The sequence below is a fragment of the Marmota monax genome, unplaced genomic scaffold (genome assembly GCF_021218885.2).
Source record: "Marmota monax isolate L192 unplaced genomic scaffold, Marmota_monax_Labrador192_F-V1.1 WCK01_AAM20220418_F8-fsc00010, whole genome shotgun sequence".
Taxonomy (NCBI): domain Eukaryota; kingdom Metazoa; phylum Chordata; class Mammalia; order Rodentia; family Sciuridae; genus Marmota; species Marmota monax.
In genome coordinates, this window is record NW_026692321.1 from 13,590,115 (window position 1) to 13,606,823 (window position 16,709).

Genomic DNA, 16,709 nt, shown 5'->3' on the forward strand with positions numbered 1-16,709 from the left:
CAGCTGGCAGGGGGAGGAAAGAAAGGGGAGAAGAAGCTCTCCCCTTCTCAGGTGTTGTCCTTGAAGGGTTAACTTGCCCAGAACAGAGAGAGAAAAAGCTGCTTTGATGTGAACTTCTGCAGGCTGTGAACTTCTGAGCCCCTCCCCTTACATGCTGGGTATAAAACTCTGAAACTCCCTGAACTCAGGGTTCAGGGGATTGATTGATTACAGCAAAAGCTGTGCCCCCTGAACCTGGCTGCAGCCAAATAAAACTGTGTCCTGCTGTCTTCGGTGCCTTGCCCCATTTGTCCCTACAACACTACCTCTCCAGAATAAAGAAAAGTAACGCCACCAACCCTTGCCAGACAGGTGAGAGCAAACATCTGAGGCCTTCGGAGTCCTAAAGGGGCGGACACAGGAGAAGGGCAGAGAGGGACTGGGACATGCCAGCAGGGTGCCTGGTGGCTTAGAGAGAACACTTCGCTGGGAGCAGGTCCCCAGTCTCTGGCCCCAGTGCTGCCTTCCCCTGGGAGGCTGAGCTAATGGCAATGTCATTTCTCACCTATAAATGGAGCCGTCCTCCTGCAACACATGCCCTAGGAAAAAGCTTGACACAGCTTCTCCAGCTCCCCACACCCAAATGAAATGCACAACAGTGTTCTCAAAGCACTCCTGGGCTGGGAGGGCAGGTGACATCCAGGAGGGCGGTGTCCTGGCTGGTGTGCCCTGTCCGGGGCTTGCTGCAATTCACATCTTCCCAGAACCTGCAGGCAGCAATCACCCACGGGGCTCCTATTTGCAGAGGAGGGTCCCAGGAGCCTTGGGAAGTGGGCGAGAGGTTGATGGGCCTGGAGGTTTGTCAAGTGTCAGGAAATCTCCATGCCACGCAGCTGTGAGTTCTTCTCCATCCCCCATGTCCGAGTTTTAATCTCTTCATTTGTAAGAGGGGGAATAGCAAGGCTGGCCCCTTGTGACAGAGGCAGGAGAGAAATAAATGAGAGAATCAAGGGCCATGTTTACATTGTTCATTGCTCCATCCCCGGTGCATACTTGGCCTACGATAAATGTTTGTTGAACAAATCATGCAAGGGAAGTACACAGATCAGACAGCGGCGCAGAATTGAAACTAAGCAGTAGCTGCTACGGTGCAGCCCTGCCGCCTGCCCCCAGCTCTGTGTCCTGGCCCCTGTGACTGTTACTGAGCCCTTCCACACACTCAGGGGCATCTGAGCCTCACACCAGCGCTGTTCCTTCCAATTCAGCTTCACCAGAGAGGGCTGTCCACGCCCCAGTTACCATGCCCCCTCCTCTGTGGCTGCCAGAGGCCTCCATTGTCTGCCTCCCAGACACAGAGGCGGACAGTGAGGGCTGGCTCCCCCAGGGAAGCGGGGGTCTCTGGGCTGGGCCACCCTGCCCTGCCCCATATTGTCCTCCTGCCCTGCCCCATATTGTCCTCCTGCCCCAGGGTGGGGCGCGTCACTGCTGCCAAGTTCCCTGCAGCGCCAGCCTGCCTGGCATCACCTACCCGCCCTGTCCTGCCAGGATGTGAGGCTACAGCTGTCCCTGCCTGGGACAGGAGTGTCCCCTCGGCACATCTGTTGCTCCTGCCCTCCCTTCACACCCACGCTATCTCCCCAAAGCCCTGCTGTTGATCTAGGAATGTGCTGCAGGCCCAGCCGTGGCCTTTGGCTGGCCACTCTGTGATTTGAGTACAACGGTCAGATTTCCACCAGCTGCTCCAAACTGCCTGCTTCAGAAAGATGTCCCTGGCACCCACTGCTCAGCGTTCATCTGTAGCCCGTGCTCACCAGGGGCATGCGCAGTGCCTCCCAAGGAAAGGGTAGGCAGGGACAGACTGGAGGACGATTATTGGAAGTAGGTGAGCCCCAGTCTAGGGCTCCTGCCCTTGGGGTATTTTCAGGACAGGGCAGGAGTCCACTGGGGAGTCCAGTCCCCTAGCAAGGCTGAGGACTATCCTGGCTGTGGCTCAATCTGAGCCACCCAGGGGGAGGGTTCTCTTGCTGAGTCCACCTGTGGAGCAAAGGCACAGGTAAGTGGGACCAGAGAAGCCAGCTGGAGGAGGTTGGAATGGGAGCGTAGCACTTATTGAGCACCTATGGTGTGCAGCAGGCAATGCTGGCTGAGTCTGCTCTCTCTGTGTTGCTCATTATTTGAGGAAGAGATGGAGTGACTGGGCCTGTGTTGGGGCCACAGGGGAACCTTGAAGAGGTGGAGGGTGGAGATCTGACTCCTGCTGGAGCCAGGAAGCCTTCACAGAGGAGTCGGATTTGATGCTTGACAGTTGAAAACGAGGAGGGCATTTTCAGGAGGAGGGAACAGCATTTGTGAAGGTCAGAGGTCAGGAGGAATGGCCATGTTGGGCATGTGAAGAGTCTGGGTTTTTCATGGTAGGAATTTCTAGGTGAGGAGGCTGAGTAATAGGAAGTTCTATAAGGCTTCCCAGGACACAGGTGCTTCCGTGTGAAAATCAGGAAAGTCCTAGGAAAATTGGGGTGAGTTTTTCACTGTCCTGGGTAATCTAACTTGGGTTCAGATAGAAACAGGCTTTGAACATACTGATAAGATGTCTGGAACCATGGTAAGTTATAAAAGTTTATTTTTTGTGTGTGGGAGGGGGTAAAGGGAAGAGGAAGAAGTAGGCATGTGCTATAAACCAAGCCCACTTTATTTCTACCCAATGGAAATAATTATCTCCAGTTTGCAAATGAGAAAAGTGAGTATCAGAGACAGTAAGGTACTTGTTCCATGTAACACAGCAAATAAGTGGTAGAGGTGGGTTTCTGGGGTAGGTGTGCTTGGTTCCAAAGCTAATGCTCTGAACCACGGAGTCACCTGTGTCAGGACGAAGCTCTAGAAGGACAAGGGGTGGGTATTGTACCCCACAATAGAAGTTGCCTGGGATTTCTCTGAGTTGAGGCCTCAGAGGCTCTGGAAAGATGGCCAGTACTATGTGACCCTTGGTTACCCTGTCTGTGTCAATAGACGGCCAGCAAGCAGCCCCAGGGCTGGCTGGGTCTCCCTACCTCTGTGTCCCCATTGTCCACCCCAGGGTCTGATTAGGATAGGCCTCAGTGAGTAATATGGAGTGGAGCAGGGACCTGGCCTGGCCCCACGGTGACTGACAGGAGCCTGAAGGGGCTACCCAGTAGCCACTCCCAGTGGGGAAAGAGCATTGCCTGCAGACCGCAGGATGGGGCAGTCCCTGGAGCACACGGAGGCGCCCCCTCACTGAGGAGGCAGCAAACACACGGCTCAACCCTTAGCAGAGAAGGCCCAGGCTCACCCATGACCAGCCCAGGCTGCTTGGCAACGTGGCATTTGCATATGCCCAACAGAGACAGGCACAGAGTGTTAATGGGCTGATGGAGGAGCCCTGACCTAGAACTAGACACGGGTGAGTGGGGAGAAGCAGGCGGTAGGAGGGAGGCCAGCAGGAAAGAGGAGCCAGGGTGTGGGGGCCTGGCAGCAGGTGTGGCAGGCAGCAAGTATGTCAGGCAGAGGGCCTGAGTGTCGGGACAGGTGGCTGGAGCCAAATGACAGGAGTCTGGCTACAGGCAGCCAGTCTTGTGTGCCTGATCTGCGGCAAGGCTGCACCTGCAGATGGTGGTCAGGGGGCTGCTGCACAGGGCAGGAAGCCAGGCACACTAATGTTCGGGGCATATTAGAAGGTGGGATATGCACGCCTCCTGAACTTGGGCACATGCCTGGCTTCTAGGCCATCCTGTGCCCAGCAGGCCCTTGGCACTTGGGGTCAGCCCTCTGAGGAGGGCATCTCAAGGTCAGAACAGCAGCAGAGCCTTCTCCCCTGCAAGAGAAGCTGCTCTGACAGCCCCATTGGCCCCAGGAAGAGAAATGCCAGGGCCAGTGGTTGAGTTTAGTCAGACTGTTGGTGGACACAATGAAAGAGGTGTCCCAACCTTTGGTAGAAAGCCCACGCAGTACAGTTTCCAGAGAAATGACCCCTCTGTCCCTTAGAAGGTCCACGTTTTGGTAAGGATCAAGGAAAGGCCCACAGTGGGTGCCACATGGCCAGGACTCCCACAGGCCTCTGTGCAGCAGTGGGGTCCAGAGGGACCCGTTCTGGCCAGGAACATTTTCCTGGGCTCAAGGCTTAGGTGGGGGCTCCTTTGCATCTCCCTGGGAGAAGAGAGAGAGAGAGGCATTGCTTAATGGGTACAAAGTTCCTTCTGGTGGTGATGAAAACATTGTAGAAATAGTGCTGATGGTTACACAACATTATGAGTGCAATTGATGCCACCAAACTGTGTGCTTAACTATGGTTAAAATAGCAAATTTTATGCTACATAGCCATATATTTTACCACACTGGAGGAAAAAAATTGTCAGGGTCATGAGAAAGAGGGAAAGACTGAGAAAATGTTCAGTCTCTTTCCGAAAGAAAGAGATTAAGGCGATGTGACAACCAAGTGAAACATGGTGGCTGGGATTGGAGCCTGCACCAGAAAAATGACCATTTAATGTCCATGAAGGAAAAACTGGTGACATCCAAATAAAGTCTGCAGTCGGGTTAATAGTATTGTTCCAATGTTAATTTCGTCTCTTTGACAAATGTACCGTGGTTATGTAAGATGTTCACATTAGCAGAAGGTGGGTGCAGGGTGCATGGGAACTCTCTGTATTCTTTGCAACTTTTGTGCAAACCTAAAACAAAAAGGCGCCTGGACTGCCAAGGAGAGATGTGGGGCGGCCTTGGCACCTGGGGCCCTGGCTCGGCCCAGAAAGGCTGGGTGGCCTGGAGTTGGCTCTCAGCTGGCAGGAGGGATCCAGCCCCAGCTCCTCTGAGATGACCCCTGCTGAAAAACAGGGGCAGGTGAGAGGTGGGGTTTCCCAGCGTGGGGTAGGGCTGGTGAGCCAGGCCTGGCTCTGGCAGCAGGTGCCCTGGGAGCTCTTTCCTGGTTCTCCTTGCTCTCCTCAGTTCAGCAGAATCTGCTCACCAAAGGAGGGCTCTTTGTCCTCTCTGGGTCCTGGGGAATCTCAGGGGTGCTGAGGGCTTGGGAAGGCTCATCGGGCATTAAGGGTTGGGGTCTGGCTGCATCCTGTCCATCCACATGCAGAATTCAGAGGGCTGACAGCCCTTCCCTGGTGCTGCCCTGGCCATCTGGGAAAAGGAAGGGTGGAACCGAGGTGGCCACTGCCAGGGGGCTGGGACTAGCTGGAACGAGAAATAATCAGGACCCTGAATCTCCCTCATCCTAGGCCCCCTCCCCTTTCTACACATCTTGTGTTCCATTTTTATCTTGGCTCCACCCATGGCTTCTCTGCTGCCCTCAGGAATATGGGGAAGTCAGTGTCTAAGGTGAGCTTTCCCAGCCCAAAGCAGTCATGTGGCCAACATTGGCCTCAGCAACAAGGACAGGCTGCAGGAGAGGCCCCCAGAGTGGTTAGGTCAGGGAGGAGAAAACAGGAAGTGACTATTTAGTGAGCACTTACTGAATGGCAGTCTCCTTGAATCTCCAAATCAACTGCAAGATAAGTCGGTGTATCCACCCTACAGACCAGGAGATGAAGGCCGAGAGCAGTGTGGGATGAACCACCTACCTGCGTCAGGAAACTCAGGTGTCTTTGAACTCCAGATTCTGATTCTTTCCTCTGGGCTGGGGTGAGTGAGGGGTGGGGTGAATCTAACTTCCCAGGCTGGGGTCAATGTCCAGGCGGAGGGACATTCAGAGCTTCTAGGAGCACTGATGACAGGACAGGAGGCACACTTGGCAATGTCATTCTCTGGAAGGGGGCAGAGTGTGCCTTTTTTGAGGCCAAAGGTTTTAGAGATAGATGCTGGGCTTGGCCCAGGAGGAGGTGACCTAGTAAGTCATGCGTGGACCTGGGTGACAGAGCCTCTGAGGTGCTGGTGGAGCCTCTGCAGGGAGGAGAGGTCCTTTCCCAGCTGCCACATTCTGTATGTGGGTCTCTTGGTCAGTTTTGTTCTTGGAGAGGACACACACTTCCTGGAGGAGGTCTGGAGCTGGACGTTCCTCCCTGTCCCTCTCTGTACCTGTCCATCCTTCCAGACCTTGCTCTTACACACCCTTGCCAACTTCAACCTGTGCATGTCCCCAGCCTCCCCTTCCCCATTGCTCCCTCTGGGGGACCTTCTTCACCTTTAGGTAGCTCCCCAGTTACAGCCCTGAGTGCTGGTTTCCTTGGTCAAGTTTCGGTGGCTGCTTTACCAGCACCTCAAGCCCTCAGACAGCCCAGGAGGTCTCTCTCTTCCCTTTTTCAAGATAGCATATGTAGGGCTGGGGTTGTGGCTCAGAGGTAGAGCGCTCGCCTAACATGCGTGAGCCACTGGGTTCCATCCTCAGCACCACATTTAAAAAATAATAATAAATAAATAAATGAAAAAAAAAGGCATATGTGAACTTTGGGCTCAGTATATATTGGAGCAGGGCTGGGGCCATGCTTCTTTGGAAATCCTGAATAGAGACAAAGGAGTCACATGTAGAAAGATTGGGCTGGAGCCCAGGTATCTCCCCAATGAGCTGTGTCTGTGTTAGGCAGGTCTTGCACAGAGTTCAAGCCAAGGCCCAGACCCATTGTGCTGCTCCTCTGGGTACGGCCTTTGCTCTGAATTCTACTCCCCCAGGAGAGAGGAGAGTGGGCCTAGAACATTCTGTTCCTGTAGGCTGTGGATTTTGGCTATGATTGTGCAAAAGATGATTGGTGTGTTACTAGTAAATGCACAGTGATCTAGAAAGCAATAACCACTCCACCAATCTTCTTAGAAGTCTCAGAGAGCTGTGGGCTTGCTTTCCTTTAGAGGTAAGTCTCTAGCAGGACACAAAGCATGTCCGCTGGAGGCATCCCCTGAGATCTGTGGGCCAAGAAAAGTTTGCAGGGGCCTGAGGAAGCAGGCAGGGCTTTGCCTCATGGGATCTATAGCTGACACAGAGCACTTTGGTGCCACCAGCTTCCCTTGCTCCAGAGTGTCTGATGGATAAGCACTGCTGTGTCACAAGGTCACTCTCATGTTAACTGAGTTTATCCTGCATTACCCCTGCTGGGGTCTGCCTACATCCCTAAATCTTAATTCCTAGTCTTCGGCCTCAAGGAAGGCATGAGCCAAGCACTGCTGTTGCTTTTGTTCAACAAGTGCTTGGAGTAAGGGGTCACCAGCAACTGAAAGATTCAATATTCATACACTGGGGAGCTCAAAGCAGCAAAGTCAGGTGTGAAATAACTACAGCCACAGTATGATAAGGGCCTGAGAGGATGCAAGAAAGGGCTGCATCGTGGGGAAAGAGAGGCTTGGAGTGCTCCACAGAGGAAGGGGCATTTGACACTTAAGGACAGAGAATACTGCCAACCTTGGGATTCACATTTTTATGTTTTGTATTGAAAGAGGAAGAGCTGAGGACATAGTTCAATTGTATAGAGCTTGCCTAGCATGTGTGAGGCCCTGAGCTCTCCATCCCCAGCACTGAAGAGAAAGGAGAAAGAAAGAAAGAAAGGAAGGAAGGCTGGGGATGTGGCTCAAGCGGTAGCGCGCTCGCCTGGCATGCGTGCGGCCCGGGTTCGATCCTCAGCACCACATACAAACAAAGATGTTGTGTCCGCTGATAACTAAAAAAAAATAATAAATTAAAAAATAAAGAAAGAAAGACCGGCCAGGTGCAGTGGAATACACCTGTAATCCCAATGACTCGGGAGGCTGAGACAGGAGGATCGAGAGTTCCAGGGCAGCCTCAGCAACTTAGAAAGATTCTGTCTCAAAATAGACCCTATCCCTGAAAATAAAATTAAAAGGGCTGGGGATGAGGCCAGTGCTAGAGCACTTGCTAAGCACATGCTGGCCTTGGGTTTAATCCCCAGGACTGTGCAAACACGCCCACACAACCTCTCCCCTGCAAAAAAAAAAAGGTGAGGTGCCAGGCTGAATGACAGCTCTGGCAGAAGGAGGGTGCAGAGGTAGAGTAACCCAGCGCTAGGTCAAGAAGGACCTGATTCCTCAGAAGGCGAGGAAGATTGAGGCCATCATGAAAAGGCCAGTCCAGTGTGGAAACCTGGGGGTGCTCAGGTCATGCTCACTGGGTCTGAGCCTGGTCACCCCAGTGCACAGTCTAGAGCCACTGTCACTTTCCAGGAATTGCAAAGGCATCCAATGCCTTCTGCACTGCATGAGCTCAAAAGCATACCCTGAAAGAGACGGGTATGGTGCCCCTCTGCTTAGGCAGCCACCAGACCAGTCAGTAGAGGCAACTGTCAGCCAGACCTAGAGAGCTCCTGGTGCAAAACTCTGCCATAGCAGAAAAGGAACTGTGGTCGCACCAGGGTCACACAGCTCAGAGCAGGCTTGGTGCCCCTGACATCTGCTCTGATCTTCTTCCTGTTGAAAGATTCCTCCCTGGCCTTGCTGAAAGCAAACTGGAGCCATATGCACATCAGAGGGGAAAATTTACATTCATTACATGGATGTCTGTTTACACTTCTCTTCTTGGAGCTATGTGCTCAATCAAGGCCCCCTGCCCTGTCCAAAGGAGGCATCAAAGTGTCCCAGGGTGCTGACTCCTGCATGTGCAGCATTAGAGGATGCAGCAGCTGGGTGTTGTCCCTGAGCAGCGAGCCGAGGCTTTGCTTCAATCCACTAGTAGCTTCTGAAGCACAAGAAAGAACAGACAAGTACTTGAGTTAAACACTGCATGGGCCATGCAGGCCTTTGTCCTGACATGCCCAGTTACAAATGAACAGCTCGGTTGATAGACCCTGAGAGCTACCTGAAAACAGAACCAAGGGAAGAGGATTCTGACAGGGAAAGTCTGACTTTCCTCAGGCCGACAGTGCTGTGGCCAGGGCTGGGCTCCACCATACACGCATTAGGAGTTTGAGTAGGAGATCTCACAATGGCCGTTCTGTGGTAGGGCTGGGGAGAGACTGGCTGGTTTGACTCCCTGCCGTGAGTGAGGTCACTGAGCCTGGGGAGGGACCACGCTTGATGTGTTTCCCCAGGGAGGCACTGGCTGCACTGTCTCCCCGGCAGAGCTCCTTCCTCCTAGTACACAGTGAGGCCGCCTCTGAATTTGAGGGGGGGAAGATGGAGCGCTGTGGGTGCCCAGCCCAAGAGATGTGTCAGGGGAGGGGAGCCAGGGACCCCAGCAAAGAGGAGCTTAGAAACCTTCCAGATGTGACTAAGGAAGTAGCAGGGTGACAGAGGCTCAGGTGTAGCTGGAAATGAGAAGCATGAGGGATCCTTGGGACACCCCTGTTCTGTATCTTGCTTGTAGCAATACTAGTCTCTCCATATCCTGTTTGCTATATTGGACTAGAGCATTGCAAGGTGTTCTCTCTGCGGGAAATGGGGTCAAGATTACTTGACATCTCTCTTATAACTTCATGTGAATCAAAAATTATTTCAAGATCAAAAGTTTAAGAGCAAAAATTTTTAGTGGACACATTGGTACATGCCAGTAATTCCAGCTACTCAGGAGGCTGAGGCAGGAGGATTACAGATCAAGGCCAGCCTGAGCAACTTAGATCCAGTCTCTGAATAAAAAGTATAAAAAGGGCTAGGGATGTAACTCAGTGGAAGAGCACTTGCCTAGCATGTGCAAGGCCCTGGGTTCAATCCCCAGTAGTGCAAAAAAAAGGGGGAGGGATTAAAAAGGGTAAACCTCTGAGCTGGGGTCTGAGGAGAAGAGAGGACAGCCAGGAAGTAGACACTTGAGGCAAGTGGAAATGGCCCATGCCCTTATCACCCAGCTGCAACATGCCCATCCAGGGAAGGCGGGCCACAGGCTGGCGCCAAGAGATCTGTGAGCACAGTGACTTCTGGGCCCGATAGAAGGGGGCATCCATCAGCAGGGAACAAAGACAGAGAGAGGGAGTCTGTGGGAGGAAAGGTGAGGAAGCCACCAAAGGCCCTCAGTGACTGGTGAGTGGACAGCGAGGGCCATCGGAGGGGATGTCGTCTATGTATGGCCCATGTATGGGGAAAAGTGCTGTCATTGTAGTCAGAATGGCAGTTTTCAGTCGTGCTGGACAAGTGATCCCCGGGACATCTCTGAGCCAACAGCTAGCCACGGGCTCAGAGGCGTATGCAGGGTGTTTAATACAGGCTGGGGTGCTTGCAGCCGGGCCAGAAATGGACCACATTCCCAGTTGTCTTCACTTCAAACCCACTGAGTGCCCACAGTGTAGCTGGCCCCTGGGAGACACCTGGAGACACAGTGCATGCAAGGACACTGACACTGCCATCTTTCCTGGGTGGGCAGATGGCAAGTGACACAGAGAGCAGAAAGATGACTTTGGCAGTAATGAGAGCAAATCTGGCAGTGGACATCCAGGGATGGGAGCTCTGTGTAGGAGCACAAGCTCCGCAATTTGCGTGCAAATATTTATAAGTGTCCCAGACAGAGCTCAGTGGCTGAGCTTCCTTCTCTCCAACTCAGTTTTGCCAAATCTCCTCATTTCCTGAGACGCACTCCTACATGGCAAACCTCAGCTCTGATCCTCATCAATCCCCAGTGTCTCTCTAAACTCAGAGCATCTCCCTGTGCAGAAGTGACAGGCACATGAATTAGACTCAGTCCACCCCTTGAAGGCCTAGTCGGGCAGAGGGTGGGTGGGCAGCCCTCCCAGATGGCATCTTTGCTTTGGGGATGTCAGGGGCACAGACACGTTCAAGCCTGGGCAGGGAGGGTGCTTGCCTCTGACTCCCCAGCCTGCAGGCAGATCCCTTTTGTCCATGGGGCAGGGGGATTGAAAGAGTTGATGGTCCTTTCCCCAGAGCCGACCCAACATGCTGAAGCCAGGTCTACAAGGTCACCAGCAGCCCTGCTGGGGCTTGTGTTGGGCTGGATGCCCAGGCAGGGATTGGGGAGGCTGATAGGAGGTGGAGGTCGAGCCTGCCCCATGTAGCTCCAGGCTGAGCTGGTGAAATGGGACCTCATCTCACAAAGCTGGGAATGCTGGGTGGAGCCCAGTCCCCTCCAGGGAAGGCTACTGGGAATGCCAACTTGCAAAATGTCTTTTAGAAGAAACAGATTTGACTCAAACTTCAGAGTCTGGGGACTTAGGCACAACAGGCAATGTGACAGCAGAGGAAGGAAGGCATGGGCGTGGAGGCTGAGGCAGGCACTTGGTGTGGTCTCCAATCTGGAGAGTCCCACTTAACTACATGGCCTGAGCATCTCCCCTTTTGCCTTGCCACTAAGGGGGTATCATTTTCTCTAATTCACAGATAATGGAAGCAAGGCCAGAGAGGATAATCACCCACCAAGAGCTCAGAGTCAGTAACCAGAATATATCAGAATCTCAGCTCATGTGATCCCTGGGTCAAAGGACAAAGCTCCCTGGAGAAGACACAGAAACTAGCTGGGATGAAGGCCGAAACTGACTGGGAAGCCTCTGAGATCCCAGCAGACAGTTCCCATGGTGATGCTGGCTAAATGCCCCATACTTCTCACGTATGGGGGAAGGCCTGCTCCTCCTGGGGCTCTTCCTTTTGCTATGGACTTCGGCTTTGCTTCTGGAGGACCTGAGGGAGCAGCTGGTGCTGGGCAGAAACACAGCCCTAGGGTTTCACTTGGCTCCAGCGTGTCTTAACTGGGTGGCCTTGAGAAGATCTCTTAAGCCCTCTGATCCTCAGTTTCTTCATTTTCTTCATTGTAGCAAGATCTAATAATACACTGCCAGTTGCTGCAAGGATTAGTGGCATACTGTATGCAAAATGCTGGACATATGATCGTGCACAGTAATGAGGAGCTATTAATATTATGGCAGCTGCCGGCTGCAGCCTCCTGCTCCTCAGTGGTCCTCGGCTTCAGTCACCCCATTACCTCCAAGGGGGTTGCACCCACCTTGCTAGTACTGTGGGATGGAGGCTAATCTCCCAGGGATTCATTGACAGATACCTATGGTCCAAGAGATGCCCTAGACATAAGGAAATGGAGTGGCTTCCCCGGTCCTGCATCCTACGCACGTTATGTAGCATCTGAGAAGAGCTGTCGAGGTAGCAGCTGGTCCCGCAGCGCTGCCTCTCACAGGAGCGATTAGCTGTGTCATGCATCCACTTGTAATGAAATAGAAACGTTTTGATTTCTCTGGGAAGCCGGATTTTCTCCCAAATCCTTGCTGCTTTCATCCCTGGACATGAAACAGCCCATTCTAATCTCATACCAGGAGCAGCAGTTATAAGGAGCCCATGAAATCTGATCAACCTCTCGGCTCCTGGGCGGCAGCTTTGATTGCTGGGAGGGAGCAAGTCGTCCTGGGCCTGGTGCTAATAGCTCCATGCATTATTGAAGAGCCGCTTCCCTTGCTCCTTGCGATGGAGATTTGGGATCTGGCAGAGCCACAAAAAAAGAGGCACTTGACAGAAATGTTTGTGCAGCTTCTGCGTCCTCATTGGAAGGCAGCTGATGTGGAACAAGCAAATAAGGTGAAACCAGCACTTTCCAATTCTCCCAGTTGCCCTCCTCCAGAACAAATATCTGAGGAATGAGCAGCTGCCTGGGAGCTTCTGCAGGAGAGGGTGCGTGCCCAGGGCAGGATGCTCACCTCAGCCAGGGCTGGGGCCTGACAGTATCTTCCTAACCCTAGGATACCCAGGTTTTAGAGCCAAGAGGGGCAAATCAAGAGCTGGGCTTAACATCCCTGAGAATTTGCTGGAAATGCAAAGAGGGCAGGTTTACTTTGTGAATCCCCACTTACTGTTTGAACTAGATGAACTAATTAGACCCCCCCCTTTTTTTTCCATTCAGAAATTGGTATTTGAGTGTCTACAATGTGGCAGGCACTGATTAAAACACCGAATGCCTGACAGTGAGTGCAAACAGTTGGGAATTCCAGTCGTCAAGATGGCCCCACTAATCTCTGCCTTCTTGCATCCATGTACTTTATGCAGCCCCCTCCCCTGCTGAAGAGGGGTGGGTAGTCTGTGTAATCAATAGAACATTGCAGAACAAGGATGTGGAATGTCTGAAACTAGGTTTAAGAGACATCGTGGCTTCTCTCTTGGATCAGTTCTCCAGGGGGAGCCAGCGCCATGCTGTAAGAGAGGACCCCATGGCTATCCGGGAAGTGGATCTTCTAGCCCCAGTCAAGCCTTTGCTGACTGCAGCCCTGGCTGACATCTTCACTGCAAACTCCTGAGACAGCTTGATCCAGAAGCATCCAGCTAAGCTGCCCAAATTCCTCACCAACACAAACTGTGAGACAATAAAAGCTTGTTGTTTAAACACACCCTCAATAACCATAGGTCCCACCTCAAAGGTTCCACCACCTTCCAAAAGTGCCAGCCTGGGATGGCATGGGTGGCTCAGACAGCCAGAAAGTGCTTACTTAACATGCCTGTCTGTCGTGTTCATGAAGCTGTTAGCTTGGGTAGTAACAGGTCCGTAGTATTACCCTTGCTTCCAGACAGAAAAATGTCCCACTTAAGGCAAATATTAGACATCCCATGCTCCATGACCCCTGTTCTAAATTCTGGGTTGTTTGCTCTCCCTTGAGAAATTTCTGACCACTTAATACTCACCTTTAATACCCATCTTTTAATTAGAATATAGATATGATTTGTCCAAAATACTAGACAGTTAAATCCAATCTCTCCCAATTAAAAATCTTTTGATAGCTCCCAGTCAACTGGAATATTCTCAAGTCATGCCACGTCCTCTGTGATCTGAACCCTCCTAGAATCACTACCTCCCACCAGCCTCACCCAGCTACTGGAAGGTTTCTGGAGTCCTAAAGGCTCTTTTGCTATAGGACAGTGTCTATGTAATGACTACCCTGAACCCAGGGTTGCCAAAAGTCTCTGCTTCTTTCTTTTCTTTGTTTGCTTCTGCAGGATTTGGCTTTGAATCATCTCTTCTGGAAAGCCCTTGCCCACCCTGCTGACAAGGCCACTAGAAGGTAAGCTGTCGGTCACACTCCAGGCTGCAGTGCCAGGGCTGAGATCACCCCTGTGCAAATCAGGATGTGTTGGTTGTTGACAGGCAGGGTCCATTCTGATCGGTCAGTTTCTTGTTCTGATTGCTTGTTTCCCTGGTTGTTAAAATCTCCCTTTCCAAAGGCCTTGAAAGAAGGCATTCATTAAATATTTGCAGAATGAATCAATGAACAAAATGCTCTGGGCTCCAAAGTTACAAAATAAATTGCTTTCAGAACCCCTATGTCAGGGTTGGTGATTAAGCCTACCCACCTCCCTCCCCCACAATGGGTATTGAACCCAGGGCCTCACTCATGCTAAATGCATACTCTGCCACCAACTGAGCTACACCTCCAGCCCAAGGTCCTTCTCATCACTGGTCTTACATTGGGAACATTCTGTGTGGCACAGCCCTGAGCTCTTAGTCCTTCAACCAATTAATAATTTTCTTTGAACCACACCATATTGAATAGTGAGGGCTTCATCTCCTTCAGCTGACTATGTCTTTCCAACCAGCAGTCTCTTCATAGGCCTGCACCAGGAAAAGCAGAGAATGCACCCGCCCTACAAAAAAAATGCCTCCCACAGTTCTTGGATCCCTCAGATATCCTTGGATCAGAGGGAGTGACACCAAGTCCTCAACCTTTGTATTGCAATTTCCCAACTCATATTACAGGTTAACTCCTAACTGAATGAATTGCAAAGTGCTCCAGTTACTTGAAATTATTTTACATTTGAGTCCATATCCTTCTATAAATTGCTAGGAAGAATTGTATTCTAAATCTAATCCAATCATTGTCTTCATGGGGGAATGCTCAATAAAACCTCAGTGACCCCAGATCAAGACACTTTTTGTCATCATCTCTACGGTCATCTTGACTCAGGGAAGAGCATAAAATCATCATTTGGGGGGTGGGCAGGCCATCTGAGGAATAAAGAGGAGTGACCCACACAATCCACAGTCAGGCTTCTTTCTCTGGCCATCAGGATATGCTGTGTTTTCCCTCCAGCCTTGCCTCGCCAAGGACACTCACTGTTATAGGTCAAGCCCACCTGCTCCAGGAAATGTGCCATCCAGGGTGTGACGGGGGTGGGGGGTGGGGTGGGCTATTCATATGCCCCCATATGAATGAACATTTTCTCAGCACAGTAAGAGATTTACCAAAGACTTGTCCACTGGTTGAAAAAAACAAAGAAGTTAAATTGATAATGGTTGAGATCAAAACTACCTAAACTGTACCAAATGCTGCCTGCTTGGTGGATGATGGCAAGGGAGTGGCACATGCACTTTAGCCATATTTTCCCATTCATTTGACTAGTGTTTACTCAATAGCTACTTAATGTGCAAGCTCTGTGTGGGTGCATGTCCCAGTGCATATCTCTCTCTCTCTCTCTCTCTCTCTCTCTCACACACACACACACACACACATGCACATTTTGCTTGGAAACATCAGTAAATGCAGCTTCACGGTACAGAAGTAGAAGTTCTCCAAGGAGGAGCAAGGGAATCTAATTCTGCCCAGCTTTTCATGGGAAGCAAAGATAAGCCTGAAATATGTGGTTTCCCTGAAGCCTACATTTTCTGGGTCCAGCAGGGGAAAGGGATCTGGTATCAGGCCTTTGGAGACAACTCAAGGGACAGGTTCCTGGACTTCCCTCTAGATGCTCCCTGCTACCACCTGTGCTGTCTGTCGACTGATCACAGGAGAGCAAGGACAGCAGGCACATCCTGTTGGCAGCTGGGATCCAGCCTGGGGGCTTCTGGCCACAACCCCGTTGCAAGAAGTCCTTTCCTCTCAGCTGGCTCCCCCAGCAGCTGTCTGGAAAAAGCAGCCCAGGAAAGCAGAGGGGTGGGTGATTGATGGGGCTGTGTGTCTTTCTCTTATTCCTGTGAATTTTTCAATGGGAAAAAAGAGGCTTATCTCTCATTTTTAATTGATTTTAATGCGGCTCAGCCAGACTAGATCAAATCTCAGCTCCTCTGTGGCCTGGGATGAATGGTGTGGGGAGCTGCCTGAATGCTAATAAGAGGGGTTGGGAGAGGCCAGAGGAGGCAAGGAGGCCATTGTTTGCCTGGGAGACTTTCTCAGCTTGATCTTGGGCTGGCCTGCTGGGATGGACCCATCCACAAACTTCAGGGGGTGGGGGGAGCAGTGTATGGCTATGGGATGGGAGTAGTTGGCTTCTAGCCTTGGGTTGGTACATAGGGACCTAAATGTATTCTTGGGCCTCCATCTACTGCCAGGTTTTGGACTTGCATTAGTCAGCTTCATATTACTATAATGAAATACACGAGTCAACTAACTTATAAAGAAAAAAGGCTTACACTGGCTCATTGTTCTGGAGGTTCCAGACCAAGATTAGGCAGTTCCATTCTTTGGTCCTCTGGCAGAAGTGCCACATCATGGCAGGAGCATATGGTGGAACAAGTTGCTACATCATGAACCATGAGTCTTAGCAAAGAGATAAGACTCAATTTCACATCCCCTTCAAAAGCACACCTCCAATGACCATACCCCCCTCCCTCAAAGTCTCACCATCCCCAAGAATGCCACCCTAGTGACAAAGCCTTTAAAACAGGGGCCTCTGGGGGTCACTCATCCAAACCATAGCAGGACTCCAGCCAGCAGCCTCTCAAACGCTCACCGCCCTCCTCCTCTGTCCCCCTTTCCCTGTGCTTGCACTCCTCTAGTCAGCCATCGGTGCCTTTGTGGTTGTCTCTGTGGCACTGCCAGCCACCTCTGACAACCAGGGTGCTCCTCTCAGGTCCTGTCTCATCTCTCCTCACCACCTCCTTGGCCCAAAGCCTTGCTGGACTCTGCTTT

At 51.6% G+C, this 16,709-nt stretch overlaps 1 long non-coding RNA gene across 3 annotated transcripts in view; it reads left to right on the top strand.

Annotated features, from left to right (window-relative positions):
* Positions 1–12,268: 12,268 nt before the first annotated feature.
* Positions 12,269–16,709, top strand: part of LOC131424075 (uncharacterized) — a 28,252-nt gene continuing 23,811 nt past the window's right edge. For 2 of the 3 annotated variants that reach the window (XR_009226555.1, XR_009226553.1), the window contains exons 1-3: positions 12,269–12,489; positions 12,981–13,167; positions 13,804–13,868. This is a non-coding gene — a long non-coding RNA (uncharacterized LOC131424075). The remainder of the gene's footprint in view (positions 12,490–12,980; positions 13,168–13,803; positions 13,869–16,709) is intronic. The other variant, XR_009226554.1, reaches the window with a different exon arrangement.